The following is a 26,769-nucleotide window of genomic DNA, read 5'->3' as shown; positions in this document are numbered from 1 at the left end:
ATTGATCCTGCTATTGGTCACTATTATTTCTCTTTACTCTATTCTATTCACTAGGCTACCTAGTGGTTAGAGCATTGGACTGGTAGCCTAGTGGTTAGAGCATTGGACTGGTAGCCTAGTGGTTAGAGCATTGGACTGGTAGCCTAGTGGTTAGAGCATTGGACTGGTAGCCTAGTGGTTAGAGCATTGGACTGGTAGCCTAGTGGTTAGAGCATTGGACTGGTAGCCTAGTGGTTAGAGCATTGGACTGGTAGCCTAGTGGTTAGAGCATTGGACTGGTAGCCTAGTGGTTAGAGCGTTGGACTGGTAGCCTAGTGGTTAGAGCATTGGACTGGTAGCCTAGTGGTTAGAACATTGGACTGGTAGCCTAGTGGTTAGAGCGTAACCGAAAGGTTGCAAGATCGAATCCCCAAGCTGACAAGATAAAAATCTGTTGTTCTGCCCCTGAACAAGGCAGTTAACCCACTGTTCCTAGGCCGTCATTGAAAATAAGAATTTGTTCTTAACTGACTTGATTAGTTAAATAAATTAGCATTGTATACCGAGTGTACAAAACATTAAGAACCCCTGCTCTTTCCCTGACATAGACTGGCCAGGTGAAAGCTATGATCCCTTATTGATGTCACTTTTATTTATTTGTATGCTGTTGCTACTTGCTGTTTATCTATGTATAGTCACTTTACCCCTACATACAGTACAGTTGAAGTCGGAAGTTTACATACACCTTAGCCAAATACATTTAAACTCAGTTTTTCACAATTCCTGACATTTAATCCCAGTAGAAATTCCCTGTTTTAGGGTCAGTTAGGATCACCACTTTATTTTAAGAATGTACATTTAATAGTAGAGAGAAGGATTGGATATAAGGCAGGAACCAGGCCCTATCTCTGTATTTTTCATCTTTCTATCTCCCCCTCTCTCAGATGTGGTTTTATGAATCATCTCAGTCATCTCAGAGGCACAGAGGAAACATCCACAGCTGTTGTTTGGCTTCCCATGTCTATCTCAGCCATGCTGTTTCTGTTTTCGCCTACACCTTGACATTACCGTCAGGATCTAGATGGATTGTTTTTATGTGGAGAGGATCTGGGTATACAGTACATGTACATATTACCTCAATTATTTTGACTAACCTGTACCCCCGCACATTGAGTTGGTACCCCCTCCTTATAGCCCCGTTATTGTGTAACTTTTTTATTGTTTATTTTATATTTTTAGTAAATACTTTTTAAAAATGATTATTTTTCTTAACTGCATTGTTGGTTAAGGGCTTGTATGTAAGCATTTCGCGATAAGGTCTACCTACACCTTTTGTTTATTCGGTGCATACAATTTGATTTGTTAAATCCCACTTCAAATCACTGTAGATGAAGGGAAAGAGACAGGGTGAAGAACGATTTTTAAGCCTTGAGACAATTGAGACATGGATTGCGTGTGTGTTCCTAATGTTTGATATAAGTGTATATTCCTGCTACCAGCCACTTTTCAGCCCTGTTTACATGTACTGTACCAGTCAAAAGTTTGAACACACCTACTCATGCAAGGGTTTCTTGATTTGTACCATTTTCTACTTTGTAGAATAATAGTGAAGACATCAAAACTATGAAGTAACACATATGGAATCATGTAGTAACCAAAAACGTGTTAAACAAATCAAAATATATTTTTGATTTTAGCTACCCTTTGCCTTGATGAAAGCTTTGCAGTCTTGGCATTCTCTTAACCAGCTTCACCTGGAATGCTTTTCCAACAGTCTTGAAGGAGTTCCCACTGTCAAGACTCAGGTGAAGACCCAGCTTCGAAGTTTCGAAGTAACAAAAGTTTATTACAAAGACAGGGGGCCAGGCAAATGACAGGTCAAGGGCAGACAGAGGTCAGTAATCCAGAGCAGAGTCCGAAAGGTACAGAATGGCAGGCAGGATGGTCAAAACCGGGAAAACAGGAACCACAGAAAGAAAGGAGCACAGGAAAAACGCTGGTAGGCTTGACGAAACAAACCAAACTGCCAACAGACAACACAGGTATTAATACACTGGGGATAATGGGGAAGATGGGCGACACCTGTAGGGGGTGGAGACAAGCACAAAGACAGGTGAAACATCAGGGGGTGACAGTACCCCCATAGGGGAAGGAGACAAAGGGCTGTGAGACACAGGTTTAATCCTTGACACATGATAAGTGGGATGGTGCCGGAGGGGCAGATCTCAGATGGACAACCCTACCCTATGCCCGAGACGATACCGGGTAGCCGGGGTCCGGTGGCGGTCCACTTGTGGCCGACACCTGGAGGTAGTCTTGAGAAGAGCCAACTGGGCTCTCTTCCAGTTACAGCGGCGGACAAACTCCTGGGCCTTGGGTATGCCGTCCTCTTCCTTATGCTCAGGGAAGAGCGCGGGCTGATAACCCAGGGAACACTCGAAAGGCGAGAGCCCGGTGGCAGAGCAGGGGAGCGTGTTGCGTGCGTATTCAACCCACACAAGTTGCTGGCTCCAGGTGGTGGGGTTGACGAAGAGGCAGCGAAGTGTTGTCTCTAGGCCTTGATTGGCTCGCTCCGACTAGCCGTTGGACTGAGGAGAAGCAGAGTAGGTGAACGGATGATCTCTGCATGTATGGTCCCACTGTGAAGCATGGAGGAGGTGTGATGGTGTGGGGGTGCTTTGCTGGTGACACTTGTCAGTGATTTATTTAGAGTTCAAGGCACACTTAACCAGCATGGCTACCACAGCATTCTTCAATGATACGCCATCCCATCTGGTTCGCACTTAGTGGGACAATCATTTGGATTTCACCAGGACAATGACCAAAACACACCTCCAGGCTGTGTAAGGGCTATTTGACCAAGAAGGAGAGTGATGGAGTGCTGCATCAGATGACCTTGCCTCTACAATCACCCGACCACAACCCAATTAAGATGGTTTGGGATGAGTTGCCCCACAGAGTGAAGGAAAAGCAGCCAACAAGTGCTCAGCATATGTGGGAACTCCTTCCAGACTTTTGGAACAGCATTCCAGGTGAAACTCGTTCAGAGAATGCCAAGATTGTGCAAAGGGTGGCTACTTTGAAGAATCTCAAATATATTTTGATTTGTTTAACACTTGTGGTTACTACATGATTCCATATGTATTATTTCATGTCTTTGCTATTATTCTACAATGTAGAAAATAGTCAAAAATAAAGAACAAATCTTGAATGAGTAGGTATGTCCAAACCTTTGACTGATACTGTTAATATAAAATTATATTCATATCGGTAGATGAATTTATTTCTACTGGATGCCTTTTATGAAGATTCTTGATTGTGCTTTTATTAGTGCTGCCAGAGTTTTTATAATGTTTTGCACTTTTTTTCTCACTAATAATTTGCCTTGTCTGAAAGCTCTCAAAATACACTGCTAATGTCCAAATACATCATCTATACAGCTAAATACAACAATGCGCTGTCAACACAAGTTGCCATTGAGATTATAGAAAGTATGCTTTATGAATTTACCAGATTTTGCTTACTGTTACTTTGGACAGAATCAAGACTTCAATATTCTTGTAAAGCCTGGAGAAATGTAACCACTATCAAATTATAGACAGAGCTATGGAGTCAAGTACTGACCATCCATAAGCATGCTTTGACGCTATACAGTGTTTGTTAAAATGTACTTGTTTCGAAACATTGGAGTAAAAATAAGCTTATAATTTGGGTTCTGATGTTCTACAACAGTTGAACTAAGCTCATGAGGCAATGGGTACATATCATTCATTTATCATTCTTAAAATGGATGTAGAAAATGCGGATTGTCCCTTTTTAAATTACAGTTCAATTTGAGCATATTCTGAATTTGCGATTATCAGCAAATCCTGCAATTAACTCGATTACATTTTGAATTGTTGACAGCACTGGTTTTTATTTTTGTGTGTTTTGCGCTTGAAGAGCAAGTCTAAACAGAAGTGGTCCCATCGTGTATCATTCAGACATGAGAAATCTTTCCACCCTTCATCATGATTCTGAAGGATGGTCATCAGATGTATAAGCCTTCTGTTTGGCTGGTGGGCCGAATCCAGAGCCCATTCCTCACTCAGGAGGGTGTACCATGCCAATGTGTCATGTAGTAAGCTGTCATCATCCCTCATCTACCCCCTCCAACAATTTTCATGTAGCTCTGCTCTCTGCAGCGTTCTCTCTCCTCTTTCATCTTCTTTAAGCTTCTCTCTCACACTCACTCACTCACTCACTCACTCACTCACTCACTCACTCTCGCATCAGGCAGGAATGTGAGGAACAGAACACAAAATCTCACATCATCCGAGCCATCCTTCCATCTCTTCTTTGCTTTGGGAGGCAGAAAATTACACCCTTCAGCTCTCCAGTCTACTCTGCCAATTACCTGTGACCCGTATTCATCCGTCCCTCCAGGGCGCCCAGCCGTCCTCCTCCAAATGGGTCAGAACTGAGCTTAGCATGGTGCCCAGTACTCTCCAGCTGTCTCTCACCCACAACAAGGGCTGCGGAAGAGAAGTTTCTCTCTCCATCGCAGTCTGAAAGCTCTCCGGGCCCATTAGTTTAGTGGGTGGGAGCTTTGTGTGTGTGTGTGTGTGTGTGTGTGTGTGTGTGTGTGTGTGTGTGAGCCTACTTTTGCACTACTTCTCCAGATTTATTTTAAACCCTACTACTATGATAATGCCTTCTCATCTCCCGCTGTCTCTCAGAGAGCCCTCGTAAGTGACATATTGTTGTCTTTTCTGTCAGCACACAAATTCCAGGGAAAAAAGCTCCTGTGAATAAAAGGGCGACTATTGTTTCTTTGTGCACCTGTCAAATAAAAGAAAGCTGCAGGACTGGATGGCGACTAATAATCGGTCCAATGATTAGATCATGTTGACAACCAAGACTAAAATGTGGTGTTTCATCAGGTGGAAACATTTTAAGTAAGAGTAAGTAGTAAGACACCAGTCTTCTCTCTCAAAAACACACACCCTCACACACTCTCCACCAACTCTAAATGGGGCATTTCATTCAGTCAAATATATTCGATGCTCAGTCTGCTGACTGAGGTGGGGCTTCTGCTGCCGCCCCCTGTGTGCTGCAACTCAGAATATACATGAGTAGAAAGGAGTGTCGCTGTACATTTCTGAAATGGAATTGCATTGTTAGGTGAAGCAATTATGCAGTCACGCGTGCACGAGCGTGTGCACATACATTATATACAAATATTTTTTTATGCAAAAACTCACTGCAGAGAACACCAGAAGAAGAACTATCACTGTATTATCACATTCAATTATTGTAATGCTTGTTTTTAATGTCAATTAATCCGATAAGGGATGGGTTGCCAAATGGCGATTTGTCATTCCTTCATGCATTCATTCATTATAATCCATTCATTCATTCAGAAATGCAACTCATACACACACACATTGCCCTCTATACACAGTGCTGTCTGTCTTGCATGCTGCTGACGCACAAACATCACAGCAAGTCATGGTTTACTTACTAGGCAACACTCAAATTGATTCAATCCTCTTTGCTAACAGAAGACGAGGATGTCAAACAGAACGACTCCTTCCCTCAAACATGTAAGCCTATCTTCCCAACACACACATGATGACGGCAAAGTCTAATCCTTTGTCTTTCGCCTCTGCAGCATAGATTTACAAACTGGAGATCAACAAAGAAAATTGGCTGCGGATGATTTTTCTTCCTGTTTTAATGTGATGTTTATTCCACCATACAAGCTGTACAGTGCAGTACGCGCAGATATGCAGGGACAGATTGCAGTTAGTCCCTGTCTCTGTGACAAGACAGGAAGTGACAGCTGGTGGGATTGTGAAAGAGGAGAGGAGGTTCAGTAGGAATGAACTGAGTCAGGTTGTGTGACTGACTGAGCATCTGGAATAAACAGGAAGCGTTCAAATTGCAGTAGGAGCCAAAAAAGTAAACTTGGCTGCCCTGAGACGTTAGCTCAGTCACGAACCCTCTGGGTGCGTTGATCCTCACAGAATGGACTATGGCCTTATTACTATATCTCAATGGGTTTGTTAACCTACAGTGGAAGGGCAGAGCGAAGTAAGTTCTACTTTACAATAACTTACTGTATGCTCTGATAGTCACCTGTATTCTGCCATAGATAAGAGCTATACAGAGTCTGAATGTACAGAGCAAGCTGGATGAGGAAGGGTTTAAGGGACTGGTAAATATGTAGTCTCGGATGTCCCAGACCTCGGAGCATTGTGAGCTAGGCAATGGCCAGAACAATGGAATATTGAGGGAGGCAACCTGTCGGTCTCTAGAGAGACTAGTAAATATGTGTAAAAGGAGTGAACGAATGCTCCAATGGAGACACAGTAGGAGCTGATTTCCTGCCAAACACCTGCCATCTTGTTTGGAGGACAGAGATATTCATTACTCAATATTGAACCAACGTCTTCTCTGTAGGAGAACAGACCAGCCTGGCAAGCGTATATAGGGAAACAACCTGTTTGTGTCTCCACATCCTTCTCTTTGTACTTCAGAGTGGTGATGATGGGAGAATGTAAATTGATTGATTACAGTCTGCCTCTTGGTCATAATAAGGATATTTATGAGAGATGGAAGACAAAACTCACATCAAAAAGCTTTCACGCCGAGTACCCAGGTAGGAATAGACAACTGGCACAAAGCAAAAAGATCCAGATGACATGTTGTGTTTACTCTGGGTAGATGCATGACAGTGTGGTCTGTGTGGTAACCATTCCACGTGTTTTCCTGTGATTCCTCTGCATGTCCAGGGGGTGAAGATCAACATGAGGATAATAGATCTGATTAGATGGCTTTGATGTGACCTCCAGGAAGTAGAGTGGATATTCCCAGAATCTCAGGCAGGCGGGGGGGGGGGGGGGGGGGGTTTGAGTGGATAAAGGAAAGGGGTTGGTGATAGGGTTACATGCAGAGTACTCTACAGTCTGTCTGTGTTGCAGATTGATATCATAGTTTGGATTCCATGAACAAAAGGAAGTTAGGGGAATTCTTGTGGTGTGTACTACATGTAGTTTAACTAGTAATTGAAGTACATTTTACAGTAGCTTGATGGTAGTTGAACTAAAGTCTTGGTAGTGTTTTAGTAGTTACAGTGCCTTGCGAAAGTATTCGGCCCCCTTGAACTTTGCAACCTTTTGCCACATTTCAGGCTTCAAACATAAAGATATAAAACTGTATTTTTTTGTGAAGAATCAACAACAAGTGGGACACAATCATGAAGTGGAATGACATTTATTGGATATTTCAAACTTTTTTAACAAATCAAAAACTGAAAAATTGTGCATGCAAAATTATTCAGCCCCTTTACTTTCAGTGCAGCAAACTCTCTCCATAAGTTCAGTGAGGATCTCTGAATGATCCAATGTTGACCTAAATGACTAATGATGATAAATACAATCCACCTGTGTGTAATCAAGTCTCCGTATAAATGCACCTGCACTGTGATAGTCTCAGAGGTCTGTCAAAAGCGCAGAGAGCATCATGAAGAACAAGGAACACACCAGGCAGGTCCGAGATACTGTTGTGAAGAAGTTAAAAGCCGGATTTGGATACAAAAAGATTTCCCAAGCTTTAAACATCCCAAGGACCACTGTGCAAGCGATAATATTGAAATGGAAGGAGTATCAGACCTCTGCAAATCTACCAAGACCTGGCCGTCCCTCTAAACTTTCAGCTCATACAAGGAGAAGACTGATCAGAGATGCAGCCAAGAGGCCCATGATCACTCTGGATGAACTGCAGAGATCTACAGCTGAGGTGGGAGACTCTGTCCATAGGACAACAATCAGTCGTATATTGCACAAATCTGGCCTTTATGGAAGAGTGGCAAGAAGAAAGCCATTTCTTAAAGATATCCATAAAAAGTGTTGTTTAAAGTTTGCCACAAGCCACCTGGGAGACACACCAAACATGTGGAAGAAGGTGCTCTGGTCAGATGAAACCAAAATTGAACTTTTTGGCAACAATGCAAAACGTTATGTTTGGCGTAAAAGCAACACAGCTCATCACCCTGAACACACCATCCCCACTGTCAAACATGGTGGTGGCAGCATCATGGTTTGGGCCTGCTTTTCTTCAGCAGGGACAGGGAAGATGGTTAAAATTGATGGGAAGATGGATGGAGCCAAATACAGGACCATTCTGGAAGAAAACCTGATGGAGTCTGCAAAAGACCTGAGACTGGGACGGAGATTTGTCTTCCAACAAGACAATGATCCAAAACATAAAGCAAATTCTACAATGGAATGGTTCAAAAATAAACATATCCAGGTGTTAGAATGGCCAAGTCGAAGTCCAGACCTGAATCCAATCGAGAATCTGTGGAAAGAACTGAAAACTGCTGTTCACAAATGCTCTCCATCCAACCTCACTGAGCTCGAGCTGTTTTGCAAGGAGGAATGGGAAAGAATTTCAGTCTCTCGATGTGCAAAACTGATAGAGACATACCCCAAGTGACTTACAGCTGTAATCGCAGCAAAAGGTGGCGCTACAAAGTATTAACTTAAGGGGGCTGAATAATTTTGCACGCCCAATTTTTCAGTTTTTGATTTGTTAAAAAAGTTTGAAATATCCAATAAATGTCGTTCCACTTCATGATTGTGTTGTTGATTCTTCACAAAAAAATACAGTTTTATATCTTTATGTTTGAAGCCTGAAATGTGGCAAAAGGTCGCAAAGTTCAAGGGGGCCGAATACTTTCGCAAAGCACTGTAACTTTGTTTTGCCATGTAGCGGTGTAGCTAATTAATGGAACAACACACAACTTTTTTTTGCTAAAATATAAAAAAAAATTAATTATTAAGCTGGCAAGAATTTCCTTTCTTTTTCGGGAGCAGACCCACCTAATTCTCAATTGAAATATAGTTTTTGTGTCTAATAGGCTACATTACACATTCTGACTGCAGAGCGATCTGTTTTCTTGCAATTTGTAGTCTATGAAGTTTCAGATTTCGATATAAAAAAAATCACGAAGTAGTTTTGTATATTCTTCTTAAGGGTAGCTTTGGTGTAGCTTAACTCCTTCCAGTGTGAAGTCATTTGTAGCTTGATAAACTATGTTTTCAGAGACGGTTCCCCAACACTGTTCCTAGGCTAGAACCTATTAACTGCTTATTATCGGAAATTGACAACAGGCTCCTCCTTCTCCTCCAAGCTCACTCACTAGAGATCTGAGGAAATGGTGATTGTGTAATAACACAGGACTGAGGGCCTTCTCAGAGTATGTAAGTGGCCAAGAAGCCCTGCTGTGTCTTCCAACCGGCTGGTGTCAGAGTGCCAGACGGACTGATAGTAGCTGCCAACCTCAAATGAATGCAATATATCGACCGTCAGAGACTGAGATTATAAACGGCTTCTATTGATTTACAGTCTGAGTCAGAGATCACGTCTGTGTGTCTCTGTGGTTTTGAGAGACAGAAGGGGAGACGAGAGACAGGAAGAGAGTGAGAGATGCTTCATCTGTGTCTCGGTATTGGAACCGGAGAGATGGAGAAAGCGACTTCTAATGTCTCTCTCAGTATTGGGAGGGGGTAGAAGGCGAGAGAGAGAGAGAGAGAGAGAGAGACAGTATCGAGTGACACACAGATCCCTCTATAAACACTTTCTCTCTCTGTCAGCCAGGCCTCGGCGGGGGTGTTTGGCACTGAAGGTCAGACACCATGCCAGTTGTATAGCTTCAGACAGAAGAGTAGCCACTCAGAACCACAGAAAAAAAACTCTAATTTCTCCCTCAAAAGGATAGGTTTCCTTAGTTTCACAGCAAAGTAATTGGGAGATTGTGATTTTAATATCTCCGCTCTGTTGAGCGAACAGCTTGAGTTGAGATAAGCTGGTGGATGAACATGAAAATAACATGAAAGCGTGACATAGGACAGTCAGAAACACACTCTCCAGAATAGACTACCATCTTAGATATTAAGAAATATGTATCTAAACAAATGGACTTTATGTTCAAGTGGACCATCTCCCAGCACCACAACCATACCCAGGAAGGATGGTAGTAGCCTATCCACCAAAGTTGGGGTCAATTCGATTCCCTGTCGGGTGGAACATGGAACTCTTCAATTAGAGAATAATCTAATTCTGACTGAATTAACTTCAGACTGACAGAGTTGACACTCACTCTGTCGTTCATTTCAAACACACGTGGGTAAAGGATTCCATAGGAATTTTGGAGAAAAGAGACATCCTTTATATATACAGTATATATACACTGCCGGTCCAACGTTCTAGAACACCTACTCATTAAAGGGGTTTTCTTTATTATCACAATTTGTAGAATAATAGTGAGGACCTCAAAACTATGAAATAACACGTATGGAATCATGTAGTAACCAAAAAAAGAGTTAAACAAATTGTATATTTGAGATTCTTCAAAGCAGCCACCTTTTGCCTTGATGACAGCTTTGCACACTCTTGGCATTCTCTCAACCAGCTTCATGGAATGCAATTAACAAGTGTGCCTTCTTAAAAATTTACTTATGGAATATATTTCCTTCTTAATGCATTTGAGCCAATCAGTTGGGGGAGGGGGGGGGGGGGGGGTATACAGAAGATAGGCCAAATCCATATTATGGCAAGAACAGCTCAAATAAGCAAAGATAATCCATCATTACTTTAAGACATGAAGGTTAGTCAATATGGAAAATGTAAAGAAATGTGAAAGTTTGAAAGTGCAGTCGCAAAAACCATCAAGCGCTATGATGAAACTGGCTCTCATGAGGACCGCCACAGGAATGGAAGACCCAGAGTTACCTCTGCTGCAGAGGATAAGTACATTAGAGTTACCAGCCTCAGAAATGCAGCCCAAATAAATGCTTCACAGAGTTCAAGTAACAGACACATCTCAACATCAACAGTTCAGAGGAAACTGTGTGAATCAGGCCTTCATTGTCAAATTGCTGCAAAGAAGCCACAAGAGACTTGCTTGGGCCAAGAAACATGAGCAATGGACATTAGACCGGTGGAAATTTGTGGAACTCCGCAACGAACTCCGCAACGAACTCCGCAACGTAAAGCATGGAGGAGGAGGTGTTATGGTGTGGGGGTGTAATTTATTTAGATTTGTTTAACCCTTTTTTGGGGGGTTACTACATGATTCCATATGTGTTATTTCATAATTTTGATGTCTTCTCTATTATTCTACAATGTAGAAAATAGTACAAATAAAGAAAAACCCTTGAATGAGTAGTTGTTCTAAAATGTTTGGCCGGTAGTGTATATACAGTATATAAATAATCCAATTAACGAAAAGATGGCAGCTAGTGTAACTACACATCGTCATGAAAGGCCCACAAAACTGCCAGACGAAGAAGGATAAGGCACAATCAGAGTATTGTACATTTGCATTGCATTCATTTAGCACTCTAAGCCACAGTCCAGGAACAAGTCTAGGACCAAAAGGCTCCTCCACAGCTTCTACCCCCAAGCCATAAAACTGCTGAACAATTAATAAAATCGCCACCTTTACATTGATACCCCCCCTACATGTACACTTCGCCCCCCACCTACATGTACAGATTATCTTTACTAACCTGCACCCCCGCACACTGACTCGGCACCGGTGCCCCCTGTATATAACCTCGTTATTCTTATTGTGTTATTTTTTTATTATTACTTTTTATTTTAGTCTACTTGGTAAATATTTTCTTAACTCTTCTTGAACTGCACTGTTGGTTAAGGGATTGTTAGTAAGCACTTCACGGTAAAGTCTACACTTGTTGTATTCGGCGCATGTGACGAATAAAGTTTCATTTGATTAAAAGACGTGAACAACAGCACAGACAGAAACGAGCATCCGAAGGAAACGGCTTCGAGGAACTGTAGTAAGTGGGAGAATTCAATCTCCACAACACAAACCTCAAGGTGCCTTAAAAGTTGGTATTACAATATATTGTGTTCCTATATGAGATAGTAATACACTCTTAGCTCAGTGATCCACTCTCCTGTTTCACATACTGTAGCACTACGACATGGCTTCAACAATTTGGAACTGTAATGTCCTTGTACATTCTATATAATGGAAAGCATCCATTCTCTGCTACCTCTCTCCTCACGTCTGCTCGCCCCCCCTCTGAATTCAAAGCACTGTGCCTTCCAATTCCCTCACTCTCTCCACCACGGGAACTAAATCACTCCATTTCATCTGCAAATTGAGCATTGACCTCTTAAAGAGGTGCGAATGATGTATTGGTTTTCTCCACGCACTGCATATAGATATCCCCCTCCCCCTCCTCTCCTCTGAGTCTATCTATAGGACGTTGAAGAATCGTGTGATCAAGGTAGTGGAAGGGTTAAACAGAGGTAGATTCTCTCTCAAGCACCACCCTGGGAGGGAGGGAGGGAGGGAGGGAGGGAGGGAGGGAGAGAGAGAGAGAGAGAGAGAGAGAGAGAGAGAGAGAGAGAGAGAGAGAGAGAGAGAGAGAGAGAGAGAGAGAGAGAGAGAGAGAGAGAGAGAGAGAGAGAGAGAGAGAGAGAGAGAGAGAGAGAGAGAGAGAGAGAGAGAGAGAAGGAATGCGAGGAAGAATCTCGCCATGTTGTTAACCCTTTCACTTCATGTTGGTTTCTCAGGCTACTCTATGTGGTGGGATTGAGATACAGATGATATTTCTATACTTCAATAAACCATGGTAGACAATTGTAGAGCCAAGCACAAAATATGCAGATATGGTGTTATCCTGAGTGCAACATCTTTAACATGTTTACTGTGACAATACTTCAATTTGGAAGCTGCATGTTTGTAATATGTCTGAAACTTTGGCAAGCTGAGTTGTTGATTAACCCAGTGAACGGTTACAGGGTAGACCCCAGAGAGGCTGGTTAGGGTCGAGACTAGGAGCTCTGACTGTGGGAACAGATGAGGAGGATGACTTCATCACATGTGCTCTCTCTTCCTGGAGCCAGACTTTCCAGTGGGGGACAGGGAATAGCCAGGTTATAGTGTGTCAGCTCACTCACTCACTCACTCACTCTCACTCACTCACTCACTCACTCACTCACTCACTCAGAGATCAGCACTCAGCTAGTGGCTGAAACACAGGAGCAGTAACTAAAGTTAAAATCTGCCTCTCTGAGATTGACTGTACTCTGAGATGCTCCTGTCCTAGACACGTGTTTGCTCATAACGAGAGTTGATTCAGCAGGAACGTGTTTGGCACGGCAGAATGATCATCTGTGTCTGGAACACAGAGAACTCTTAGTGCCCATCTATTAGGGGTACTTGAGTCACGCAGCATTACCATAATTACACCAAACATCACCCCGCTATCTCTGTTCTGTACATCGTAATGTGGTGACACATACTAGTAGATGCTGAGTGGCCAGGCTTCTCCACCAGGACTCAATTGTCTCAAGGGTGCTTCGACCTAACATGTGTGTTTTGTATGAAAGGCACATTCAGTACATTCATATGACTATCTGAACATGTACATGTTGCCCCATTGTAAATATTTTGGAATCCAAACGCAGAAATGTCAAATTATATTTTACTTGACGTTGTCACACTAACACTGATTGCACCTTTAGACGACAAAAAAACAGCCGTTTCCAGCTTTTTGTTAACCAATCATGTCACTGGCGTAATTCCCTGCCTAAGCTGTAATAGCTTTGTCTGTTGAATTGACATCCGCAGCATTTATCTTTATCCATTGAATTCTTCGCAGTGAATCTATCACCGGGGCTTTGTGCATTCTGCCATATAAATCCTGCCCTACTTTTGTGGATCAGATTTAGACAGAGACAGTACATGCTGAGTTGCATGAAAGTGCTTTAACTCGTTTCACCACTGACAAAGGCTGTGAGGAATATGGACTCACTCCAAGCATTGGGCCTGCCTCCATCCTCTCCAACATAACCATTCTTTGACGCAGTCCCTTTTTCTCTCTCTCTCTCTATAAGCCCTGTATAATTCCACACACATTGTGAAAGGCAACATCGGCTGTGGTTGGAGTCTAACGCTCTAACCATTTATGGACTTGTCACACTATTAGTCTATCCTATTTTCGTGCAACAACACATTTGTGTAGCTTTTCAGACTGTTATTGAGATGAAAGCTGATGATGATGACGATGATTGTGTGTGTGTGTGTGTGTGTGTGTGTGTGTGTGTGTGTGTGTGTAATAAGGTGGCTTTAGAATCTCTCTCAAAACCACTGAAAGCTCCACAACCACAGTAGACGCCACTGGAGAGCACATTAGGCACACCCCATTAGGCCTGTGGTTTGATCACGAAACACGCTCGTCTTCTAATGCAATCAGGTGATATGACCGCAATGATCTCTCACCCTTTTAAAAGGCACAGATCCTCGGCTTACACCGTGTACCAGTCGACACACAGGGTACTGTAACAGAGACGAGTCAATAAGTAGCCTATAATCGGGGGTTTCACCCCAGTGTAATACACGCTGCCTGATAATAGTTGAGGGATCGCGAGGCAAGTTAAAACTCAAAATATTTTTAACTTTGGGGGAAAAAAAAGTGCAATCTTCTTGTGTGTAGACTACACATTGACATTGTAGTAGACAGAAAACATCCTTCAGTTATTTTGAAAAATATTGTGGTGCTTCAGGCCTGAAGGTCCTGGCAGATAGAGGAAGGAAGTGTTTTGTTGAAAGGAGCTGCAGCCACACGGTCAGATAACCACTAACAGGGAGAGGCTAGGTGGGATTACTGGAGACGACAGTGAGTAGGGGCATAATTTGGTTTTCGGTCCATGCAGGGTAACTGCTGGGAGTTCCATGACAAGAAGTAATTGGAGACACACACATACAGTTAATGAGAAGTAACTCGAGATCCCTACTGATAGATTAGATGCTGGCTCTGTTATTTTAAAAGAGATAGTTATAGGCTAAGTCTGAGTTCATACCTGCTTTGACATGGTAGTGGCTGGTGGTTATGTTTTTATTTATGACTGGCCAACTAGATCAGACTTCAGGACTAGAGCTTCTTAAAGGCGCCTTGTGGCTTGGACCAATTCTATAACTCAGTTTACAGATTGACTGGTGGTGGTTAGCAAACCTGATCCAGAAGCCCGCATGCAGGTTTTAATTGCTGTGGTGATGGGTCACACTCAAGACTTTATGGGAGTCAGGCTGTTTGCATGCAATAGTACTTGCGTGTTACAACAGAAAGGCATCTTACCTGCCATACACCCTAATCAGAATGCACAACCACTCATAACATCTCTGGAAATTATGACACTGCTTTTTTCTCACTCTGAGACAGACTCACTCTGAGACAGAGTACCCACATGAAAGAATACTACAGTTTACTATAGAATATTACAGAACTTACTATAGAATTCTATAGTAAACTGTAGTATACTATACTACACACTGTGTTATCCCTCAATCATGTGTAGTACTTACTATAGAATGTTGTAGCATACTGTAGAATACTATAGTAAAAACACCGTAGCAAATACTACAATGTCTGCAAAACACTACAGTCTGCAAAAACACTACACTTTTTTAACAACAGAAAATACTACAGTATTGAATTTGCATTTTCCCTGCTCATTCCTCTCCTCATGTCGCAATTTGTGCATACCGTAAGTGAGAAATCTACATGCCAAGTGAAGACCATATATTGTCTTCACTAAATGTAATAGAAAAGAGCAGAATCTCTGAACTCTGTTCAGACCCCAGCCCGTTCTTCCTTCTTTCCTACCTACAGGTTATGAAAAATTAGATATTTTAAGATTTCTCGAGTAGGTTTCCTGAAGGAGAAAGCCTCCACTTCTATTTTTTTTTTTAATTGAACCTTTATTTAACTAGGGAAGTTAAAAAGGGGAACCCAGACACGAACTACCCAGTGACGCGAGCCTACCAGACGAGCTAAATGCCTTTTATGCTCACTTCGAGGAAAGCATTACTGAAGCATGCACGAGAGAACCAGCTGTTCTGGATTACTGTGTGATAATGCTCTCGGTAGACGATGTGAACAAAACCTTTAAACAGATCAACATTCACAAAGCCGCTGGGCCAAACGGATTACCAGGACGTGTACTCAAAGCATGCGTGGACCAACTGTCAAGTGTCTTCACTGACATTTTCAACCTCTCCCTGACCGAGTCTGTAATAACTATGTTATGTTTCAAGCATACCACCTGCCTAAAGGATTACCGCCCCGTGGCACTCACGTCGGTAGCCATGAAGTGCTTTGAAAGGCTGGTCATGGCTCACATCAACAGCGTCCTCCCGGATACCCTAGATACACTCCAATTCGCATACCACCCCAACAGATCCACAGATGACGCAATCTCAATCGAACTCCACACTGCCTTTCTCACCTGGACAAAAGGAACACCTATGTGAGAATGCTGTTCATTGACTACAGCTCAGCATTCAACACCATAGTGTCCACGAAGCTCATGAGGACTCTGGGACTAAACACCTCCCTCTGCAACTGGATCACCTAAATTAGAGACTGTTTTTTCTGCTATCGCCCGGCAAGCGGTGCCGGAGCGCCAAGTCTAAGACCAAAAGGCTCCTCAACAGCTTCTACCCCCAAGACACTTGGGGGTACTCACTTCACCCCCACCTACATATACAGATTACATCAACTAGCCGGTACCCCCGCACACTTACTCGGTACCGGTGCCCCCTGTATATAGCCTCGTTATTGTGTTTTTGGGGTCAAGTTTAAGGAGCTCCTTTAGCACCTCGGACTCAGTGACCGCCTGCAGGAAGAAACTTTGTAGCGGGGCAGAGGAAAAAGAGGGAGACGCATCGGGGATAGTCGCATTAGAAGGGGTGGAAGATGAGGAAATGTTGGACAGGCAAGGAGGCAATGGCTGAGTCAAATAAGAATCCTGACTTAATGAAGTGGTGATTAAAGAGCTCAGTCATGTGCTTCTTGTCAGTAACAACCACATAATCAACATTAAGGGACATGGGCAGCTGTGAGGAGGAGGGTTTATTCTCCAGATCTTTAACCATTTTCCAGAACTTCTTGGGGTTAGACCCACAGAGAGAGAACTGCTCCTTAAAGTAACTAACTTTGGCCTTCCGGATAGCCTGAGTGCACTTATTTCTCATTTGTCTGAATGATAGCCAGTCAGCCTGAGTATGTGTGTGCCGAGCCTTTCGCCAAATGCAATTCTTGAGGTGGAGTAACTCTGCAAGATCACGGTCAAACCAGGGGCTGAACCTGTTTTTAATTCTAATTTTGTTTATGGGGGTGTGTTTGTTAGCAATACCACTGGAAATCTCAAAAAAGAAGATCCAAGCATCTTCGACAGAGGGGATCAAGCTGATTCTATATCATTTTAAAGAGGCCAGTTCATGAAGGACAGCTTGCTCATTAAAGTTTTTTAGCAAGCGTCTATGACAAACCAAGACAGATCATTTCACTGAACAGCCATTACGAACACAGGCTGTAAAACAGTGATCACTATGGTCATTACAGAAAACACCAGACTGATACCTATCAGGATTCTTTTTGAGGATAACAGAGGAGAGTCCCATGGAGTCCCATTGCTTTAGGACTTAAGTCAGGTGGTTTAGAATGTCCCAGTTTAAGTCACCAAGCAGGACAAATTCAGACTTAGTGTAAGGGGCCAGGAGAGAGCTTAGGGCAGGTAGGGTACAGGCCTGTGCTGATGGAGGATGATAGCACCCAGCAACAGTCAACAAAGAGCTATTTAAAAGTTTAGTGCTTAAAACCAGCAAATCAAATTGTTCAGAGACAGACTTGGTGGAGACAACCGTGCATGAAGGTGATCCTTGGTAAAAAGATTGCCACTCCATCACCTTTGGAAGATCTGTCTTGCCGATAAAGGTTATAACCAGAAAGGTTAACATCAGTATTCAAAACACTCTTCCTTTACCACGTCTCAGTAATGACCAACACATCTGGATTGGAGCTGTGAACCCACACTTTCAATTGATCCATTTTAGGTGATAAGCTTCTAGTGTTAATTATGTATAGCTTTCCTGGAACTAGGTTAGTGGTAATCAGATGAATGGCATCTTGGCTGTTTTCTGAAAGTCATTCGGTGGAAAAATAAATCTGAGCTCAAATTTTATCTCAGGCCAGCCAGGGAACCATGGAGCATTTTCTCCCATCATGCTTAGAAATCAATGTACTTTCTCCTCAGGTTCTTTAGAAAGTTAGTGGCTAACGAGGATGAGGACAGAATCCATTGTGAACACAATACAGAGGCCTGTACAAGATTACAAAATCGGCACCACACTGGAGAAAGGAATAATGGTGTGACAGTGGCAATGATTTTTCCTGTCATGTTCAAAATGTCCTTGTCCTCAAATTACATTTTTTTTTTCTAAAGTGAAGCTACACTCTGCTTAAAAAACATGGACCGTGATTCTCTTCAGTGTCCCTTCATATGTGAAGACATAACGGTAATTTCCAGAAGCCATTCAGAGATGGGTGTTTCATGCCTTATTAACTTCGATGCCCTTGCCAGGCATATAGACTCTCTAGTTCTCCTTCCTGTCTTCCTACTTCTACATCAATAGCCCAGGGAGGGAGAGATGCTGCTACCATTACTCTAGTTTCCCAACCAGCAGCCTGCAGTCTGAGTGGCCCATCCCCATAATAGCCTATATGTAGCTTGGTCAACCCTGATGAAAAAAAAAACAGCATAAACCAGCCTTCATTTTTGTTTTCAATGGTGACCAGTCTTTGCTGTCAACATAAATTGGTTACCCACAAAACCAGCATCAAGTCACCTTATGCTGACTTCCAAAGTGATATCTAATTTCCATTGGAATCCAGCCTGAGTGGCAATGTCCAACAATTGGAATGTTATCTTCACCCACAATCTGCATTCAGAATGACTGCCAGTGTAAAATAGATGAATGAGACTAGCTAAGCCATCTAAACTGGAAGAACCAATAAGTGCAATAAGTCCAACTAAACGATTGGATTAGTTTAGTCAAATGTATTTCATCTTTGTGTAGCATTAGATAAATTAATTGATTCATGAATCAATCAATGTACACGCAAAAACACAGATGTTGAAACAAACAATTCTAAATAATCAAACTGCGATAGACCATGCTGGGAAATATGATAATGATGGGTGTGGTTTTGCAGACCAGCTTGACCAGGGATGCACAACTCCAGTCCTTAGGGGACCGGAGTGGTGTCACACCTTTCCCCATCCCTAGCAAACACAGCTGATTAAACTCATTTCATTCTAAACTGAAGATCATGATTAGTTCATTATTGGAACAAGGTGGATTAGTTGGGGCAAAAGTGTGACACCAATCAGGCCCCTGAGGACTGGAGTTTCACATCCCTGAGCTAGAGCATGCTGGACCAGCATACACAAAACAAACAGTTCTTTGTCAGGTAAAGTAAAGGAAACAACTACAAGTTACTGTTTTTTTTTTAGCTGAAATAAGGTCTTATTGCTGTAAAATGACAGTATTCTGCTGAATGCTGATTACTAGTCTATACCTCACTTGGGATTTGAACCCAAAACCGCCTGCATACGAATGAAAATAATTTCCTGCTACACCACCAAATCTGTGGCATGACAGAGATTGATCACAGATTTAATGGCAAAAATAAATGTATGCTCTCTGCTAAAAGTTGGCCTGAATCAATTAAATAATTTTCTGATTATCTGACAACACCAACATAAAAAATAGCAGTGCTCAGGGACATTTGATACAAAGTGTTCATAGATGCTTTGGGGATTTGAACTTGCAAGCTTTTGGGTGGAATGACATAAATGTGTTAGCAGTGTCACCAGGTACTTTCAAAATTAGGGTACAGTTAGGGTACAGTGTTGTTCCCTGTGGTTCAAAAAGGTCAAAGGTACACATACGGTAGGAACACATAGGAATTCATGGAACTGGTCAGTTCCTTTTAGGGTACATGTGTGGATAATCTAGTATAATGGTAAAAAAAATTCTACCCAATACTTTTAATAAAAGGTACAATCATCTGCTTTGAAATTTAGGTGGGGGCAATGAACCAGTGGGGCTCATTATCATATTTGGGGGTGTAATCTAATATATGTGTATATGTGCCAACTGTCAGTGGAAGTGTTGTACCAGTTTAAGTGGTTGATGGTTGTTGTCAGAAGTTAAGCACCTCTTTTAACACTGTCAGTTCTGCAATTGTTGTAAAAGCATATGATATTTAAGAGCGTCCTTTGCATTTCACCGTAACCTAATGGGAGTGTGTTGCCTGGAAATTGCTCTAATGTTGTATTACTACATGGCAACCAGCTGACAGTAAGTTATTGAAAATTAAACAGGAATTTCCCAGTGACCAACAGCCATTAAGTTACTGGAAAATGCACAGTAGATGGTAACTTACCGTCAAATTACAGAATCTTTAACAGTGTGTGCCTAAATCATATCTGAAATATCCTAACCTAACCTGGTATTGGTTCTATCTGGAACCAGAGGGTTCTTCAAAAGGGTTCCCTTACAGGGACAAATGACAGAATGCCTATTGGTTCTAAACTTTTATTTTTTTTATCATACCCACAGATCCAGTGGCATACATTCAGGTTGCTAGCAACCGAGAGGTTGTGAATTAAATTTCCAAGTGATGAGAATTTTTATGTGATTGTTCAAAAGACCAACTGGTTGAAAAAATATCAGAATTGGGCTGCCTGCATAATCACAGTGGCTCCCTCTCTCTCCAGAAGAAACAGAGCTAGACCAGTGGCTCGCTCTCAGTCTCCAGAAGAAACAGAGCTGGACCAGTGGCTCCCTCTCTCTCCAGAAAAAACAGAGCTAGACCAGTGGCTCCCGCTCTCTCCAGAAGAAACAGAGCTAGACCAGTGGCATCCCTCTCTCTCCAGAAGAAACAGAGCTAGACCAGTGGCATCCCAGGGGATGTACCCGCCCTTACACTCCACTCGAGAGAACCCTCCACTAACGGAGAGCTGTCAGACAGGAAGTGCTGTTTCACTTTGGTTGCGTACTAAAAGTCACCCTATTCCCTACACAGTGCACTACCTTTGATTAGGGGCTAGAGGGTTCTGGTCAAAAGTAGTGCACTATGTAGGGAGTGGGTTTCCATTTGGAACTTACCTGTCTGCCTCTGTCAATGGCAGCTCTTCAAATGCAGTGTTAACACACTTTTCCAAACCTCCTGCTTTCATTATTGCTGTCCTCTGTCTCCACTGACACAGTCCGACAGCTGGGTGAGCAAAGTTAGTTTAATAGAGAAGTGCTTTGTGTCAGGACGCACACTCTGGAATGGCTTGGGTGCCTAGGGAAAGACTTACTCCATTATAAGTACATTAGAAGAATCATGAAGTAAGTTTTCCATACACAAAGGGATGTGTGTGACTGTTGTGTGAAGAAGTGTACTAGCAGTGGTGTAAAGTACTTAAGTAAAAAATACTTTAAAGTACTATTAAAGTTGTTTTTTGGGGGTATCTGCACTTAACTTTATTTTTGACTACTTTACTTCACTCCATCCCTAAATAAAATTATGCCATTTTTACTCCATACATTTTCCCTGGCACCCACAAATAATTGTTACATTTTGAATGCTTAGCAGGACAGGAAATGGTCCAATTCACGCACTTATCAAGAAAAGAACATCACTTGTCATTCCTACTGCCTCTGATCTGGCAGACTCACTAAACAACACATGTTCATTTGTAAATTATGTCTGAGTGTTGGTGTGCCTCTGGCTATCCGTAAATAAAAAAACAAGAAAAGTGTTGTCTGGTTTTCTTAATATAAGGAATTTGAAATAATTTATACTTTTACTTTTGTACTTAATTATTTTTAAGCAATTACATTTACTTTTGATACTTAAGTATATTTAAAACCAAATACTTTGACTTTTACTCAAGTAGCATTTTACTAGGTGACTTTCACTTTTTTACTTGATTTTCTATGATGGTATCTTTACTTTTACTCAAGTATGACAATTGGGCAATTTCTTTACCACTGTTTTTGGCTTGTCACCAAAAACACTCAAACTTTTACAGATGCACAATCGAGAGTATCCTGTCGGGCTGTATCACCGCCTGGTACGGCAATTGCTCTGCCCACAACCGTAAGCCTCTCCAAAGGGTAGTGAGGTCTGCACAACGCATCACCGGGGGCAAACTACCTGCCCTCCAAGACACCTACACCATCCGATGTCACAGGAAGGCCAAAAAGATCATCAAGGACGACAACAACCCGAGCCACTGCCTGTTCACCTCGCTATCATCCAGAAGGCGAGGTCAGTACAGGTGCATCAAAGCTGGGACCGAGAGACTGAAACAGCTTCTATCTCAAGGCCATCAGACTGTTAAACAGCCGTCACTAACATTGAGTGGCTGCGGCCAACATACAGACTCAATCTCTAGCCACTTTAATAATTCATAATTGGATGTAATAAATGTATCACTAGTCACTTAAACAATGCAACTTTATATAATGTACTCTATACCATCTACTGCATCTTTCCAATGCAGTTCAGCCATCGCTCATCCATATATTTATATGTACATATTCTTAATCATTCCTTTACACTTGTGTGTATAAGGTTGTTGTTGTGAAATTGTTAGATTACTTGTTAGATATTACTGCACGGTCGGAACTAGAAGCACAAGCATTTCGCAACACTCGCATTAACATCTGCTAACCATGTGTATGTGACCAATAAAATTTGATTTGTGTACTAGTTTCATATCCACACTGTATGTGCTGTCTTCTACCATTGCGGCTCCAAGTGGCAAGGAGAGGTAAGTGCCACGAGTTACAGAGCGCAAGAGAGAGAGCGATAATAAACTTTTGTTTGTCTACTTCACTTGCTTTGGCAACGTTAACATATATTTCCCATGCCAATAAAGACATTGAATTGAGAGAGAGATATAGAGAGATTGAAGGTCGGGAAGGAATACGTTTTGAGAGGGATCATGATGGCACAGGGCAACTTAAAGCTGGAATCAGTAATGGTAAAACTGTTACGTCAGTTCGCGATATTACAACACAAACGTTACTTCAAACAGCGAATTGAGAGATATATATAGAGAGATTGAAGGTCGGGAAGGAATACGTTTTGAGAGGGATCATGATGGCACAGGGCAACTTAAAGCTGGAATCAGTAATGGTAAAACTGTTACGTCAGTTCGCGATATTACAACAAAAACGTTACTTCAAACAGCGAACGCCCCCCCCCCCCCCCTCCCCCCCCCTCGGAAATCATTGCACATAATTACATGCGCATTAATACAGTACAGTAGCCTATGTATTGCGTTTTTTTTTTATTACCATGATGCTATTCGGCTCCGTCTTATAAACGAAACAAAAACAATAATACATGTGCAGAGGCGAACGGTGTTTATATTCCCTTTACACCCTAGTTCAGGACTCCAGCCAATAGGACAGGCTTTGGATAGATGGGATGCCGCTAATGTCAGAAGTGACAAGTTAAGAGAACTTGCTGATCTAGTAAAAATGGGGAAAAAAATCTCCCTGACGAACTCAAACATGCAAATCTCTTTTCCATTAGCTGCATCATTTATAGACATGACCCAGAGGACAGCCATTGAGGAGTGTTGCTAGTGTGGCATATTCCATTGGTGGCCTGAAGATATTTTATTTATGTGTCTCTCCTGCACTGCCGCAATTATGCAATCTGGACATTACCCAGTCCTATGCTCTGAGTCCAGACACACTTTGGTGAGTCACTGGATTGCTTGTCCAACATGATTGTTTTCAGGTGATTTTGAAGTCGGTACAATTCTTCAACCAATGCGATTTTAGCTAGCTAGATAAGCTAGCAAACGTTGCCAATAATAAAAGTTAGCTAGCTTGCTTAACATTGACAATATGGTCAAACTAGCTACATTATCCACATTGATAAATCATTTTGTGATTGTCAAAACTGATTTTTTGTCATCTTTAGGTTGAAAAGATGAAAGGTACAGAGTTTTTTTTTTGTCTTAAAGGGGCAGTGTTACATTTTGAGACCGGCTTGAATAAACTAAGTAGACAACAAGTAGCCAAAGGGTAGCATCATTTGTCTGACTCTCTGTAATAATGGTATGGGAATAATGATGCATTTTATTTGGAAAGTTGTTTCTTGCATCAAACAACACAACATTTTTAAGTCACCTTGTCTGAAGGATAAGTGGAGAAACAGGTTAATGTCAAGACCTGCATGTTTTTTTCAATAGTCTAATGGAATATAGGCCTACATTGAACACCACACATTGTCTGCTACTGTAGGCTGAATGATCGACCAGCTATTTCCGTGTTAAAATGTTATGGGATGTATTTTCTCTGTTGTTTTTGATGGTAGACCACTCTGGTAGGCCTACATTACAATCAAATAGCCACAGTAGCCTACTTGACCGCTGTTAAAACTATAACTTAAAGTGGATACAGCCTCAGTGTTCACAGTAAACTCAGAATTTTCATAACGTTCAAGTTTACACTAGGCAGACTGAAATCCCCCCCCCAAAAAAAGGGAGGGAACAATGAAATCTCAGAAATCAAGCGTTGCTTTTCAATGATCAATGAGACAAGACAAATATACTCTAAAATGGCAGCGTAGCCTATACATTGTTGAATTACTTAATGGAGCAAAAATGTATTTTATTTAACAATGGAGCATTTTCTCAATTCAAACGTTTTACCTGCAACTAGCGATGGGAGTTTAGAAGACACTGGTTGCTTCCAAGTCGAGAATGAAGAAAGTATCGCCATGTAAATGTTGGTCAAAAATCTGCTGCTTGTGGCTAAATAGCACCATGTTGTCAATGGCTAATGATGAGAGACGTTTTATTCCATCAGCTAATGCACTTTACTAGGGCCGTCTCCGACAGACAGTTGCCGGCCCGCAGCTGGCAGCAGTTTGTGGTCCGTCTGCGCCACAGCCCTTCAACTGCAGGCCACTGTTAATCAAGCGATCTTCCTCCTGATATTTGACTGGAATTGCCCTGGTCTGATCGGGGTTTGGGGGTCTAACATTCTAACTCTACAGTCCATACTGGTTTCATATAGCGAAATCAATGAACACGTCTCAAATGTAGTGAATATCAATCATGATTATCATCACAAATGTAGTCAATATGAATCATTTTAATTGTAAATAGAATAAACCATTGAAATGATATACAACCTCTGAAGACAAAGTCGCTCGCTGTACTACCCTTGCATTTTTTAAATGGACCATTGGTGGTGTTTATACCAGTATTGAGCTATACCGTTTCCATTATAATCAGTCAAGTCAGATTGCTACTGCTGGTAAAATGATTGCTCATTATATACACTTCAAAAACTGTTTGGGTCAATCGACAACAGTACAGGTAAGATGCCAATTCCTGAACATATCCTATCCTAGACCCTATGAGCTTAGGCGTTGATGGACTATCTGACATATCTCATCAGCGTGTGTGTAAATACTGGCGTTGCAAAAACCAACTAATCAGCATTTCAGTTCTAACTTACCCTTTCGCCTTCCCTTCAGATATCCAGCAGGTCATTGTCTCTGAAGAGGAGCTTTCCCCTGAGCAGCAGCGTTATAAGCAGGAGTGGAGCCCCAGTCTGGGGAAAGATGACTGGAACCCCATACAGATTAAAGAGGAACAGGGGGAATTCAGTATCATCCAGGAGGAGGAAGACTCTGTATTCACTCCTGCCTGGGTGAAAAGTGACTATGATCAGTACTCAACTCAGTCCTCACAAACCCAAAGTGAAGAGTACAAAGACAGAATGGCCTCAACTGAACAGATCAAAACAGAACCTAAGGAAGAGAAGAGGACTCCTCATAGCCAACCAATGACTCTCGGCCCCTGCGCAAATCAAAGAGGACGCTTTTGCAGACAGAAAAAGGACAAGGCTTCATTATCTGCTCTAACTGTAGAAAATCCATGGCTCTGAAATCACCAGTGCAAAGGAGTCACAAATAAGAGAAACCATATCACTGTCAGTATTGTGGCAGGCATTTTCCTAAGACAATAAATCATATTTTGCACAAGGAGAAATAATTTTGCTGTAGTGATCGTGGTGAATGTTTCACTTAGATTGGAATACTGAATTCTCATAGGATCATGATACACTCATGAGAGAATCGACATCGCTGTGGTGAATGTGGCAAATGTTTTTTCTCTCCCCAAGCTGGATATCTTAACTATCACATGTTTCTTTCGAGTTTGTTATCTGAATAGTCATAGGAGTATTCACACAGGGGAGAAATCACATTGCTGACAGGTCTGTGGCAAATGTTTTGCTCAGGTTAGTTCTCTGAAGTATCACAATATGATTCACACAGGGGGGGGGGGGGGTAATCTTATGTAGCACTGGAGGTAATCACATGTGTTAAATAGAAATATAGTTTCTTTCACTCCTTCCAATCTGAATCGTCTGAGGAGACGGAGGGGAGGAACCACATTAAATACCATGACTGGCAAATCGTTCACAACTGCCTTTTATTTGACACTGCATATGAGACATTCACACATTACACGTTTTCTGTAGAAAATGCTTTAGTGCCAGACGTGCATTGAATAGTCACCGGAGAACACACAGAAGAGGAATCGTACAAGTCAAATGAATGCTTCAAAACAAAGCCCGAAAGCCCAACGGCTCACCTGAGGAAACACTTGATTGACCTTTACTCTGGTAGCCCTGAGGCTCGCTCTCCATTAAAGGTCATAATCAGGGCATATTCTACATAACCTGTCATTTTCCATTCTGTAAAACTATTTTTCCACTGAGATCAGAACATTGTGTAGCCCCACCAGAAAGATGAAACTATGCCCTGTGTGGGAGAAGGGCATCAGACAGAAGATTATGAGGCACATGTTGTAACTTCCACCTGTGAGTGG

The 26,769-nt window shown here is 42.0% G+C and overlaps 1 protein-coding gene and 1 pseudogene across 1 annotated transcript in view; one reads left to right on the top strand and one right to left on the bottom strand.

The window, feature by feature from the left end:
• Positions 1-4,487, bottom strand: part of LOC139373199 (beta-galactoside alpha-2,6-sialyltransferase 2-like) — a 37,265-nt gene extending 32,778 nt beyond the window's left edge. Inside the window, exon 1 of the mRNA XM_071113386.1 lies at positions 4,376-4,487. The gene's annotated coding sequence lies outside the window, so the exon portion shown is untranslated. The remainder of the gene's footprint in view (positions 1-4,375) is intronic.
• A 1,411-nt stretch (positions 4,488-5,898) lies between these two features.
• On the top strand, positions 5,899-26,239 carry LOC139372273 (gastrula zinc finger protein XlCGF62.1-like; annotated as a pseudogene).
• Positions 26,240-26,769: the final 530 nt, after the last annotated feature.

The sequence above is a fragment of the Oncorhynchus clarkii genome, chromosome 18 (genome assembly GCF_045791955.1).
Source record: "Oncorhynchus clarkii lewisi isolate Uvic-CL-2024 chromosome 18, UVic_Ocla_1.0, whole genome shotgun sequence".
Taxonomy (NCBI): Eukaryota; Metazoa; Chordata; class Actinopteri; order Salmoniformes; family Salmonidae; genus Oncorhynchus; species Oncorhynchus clarkii.
Note: the sequence above shows the minus strand (reverse complement) of the source record. Positions and strands in the feature narration are given on the sequence as shown.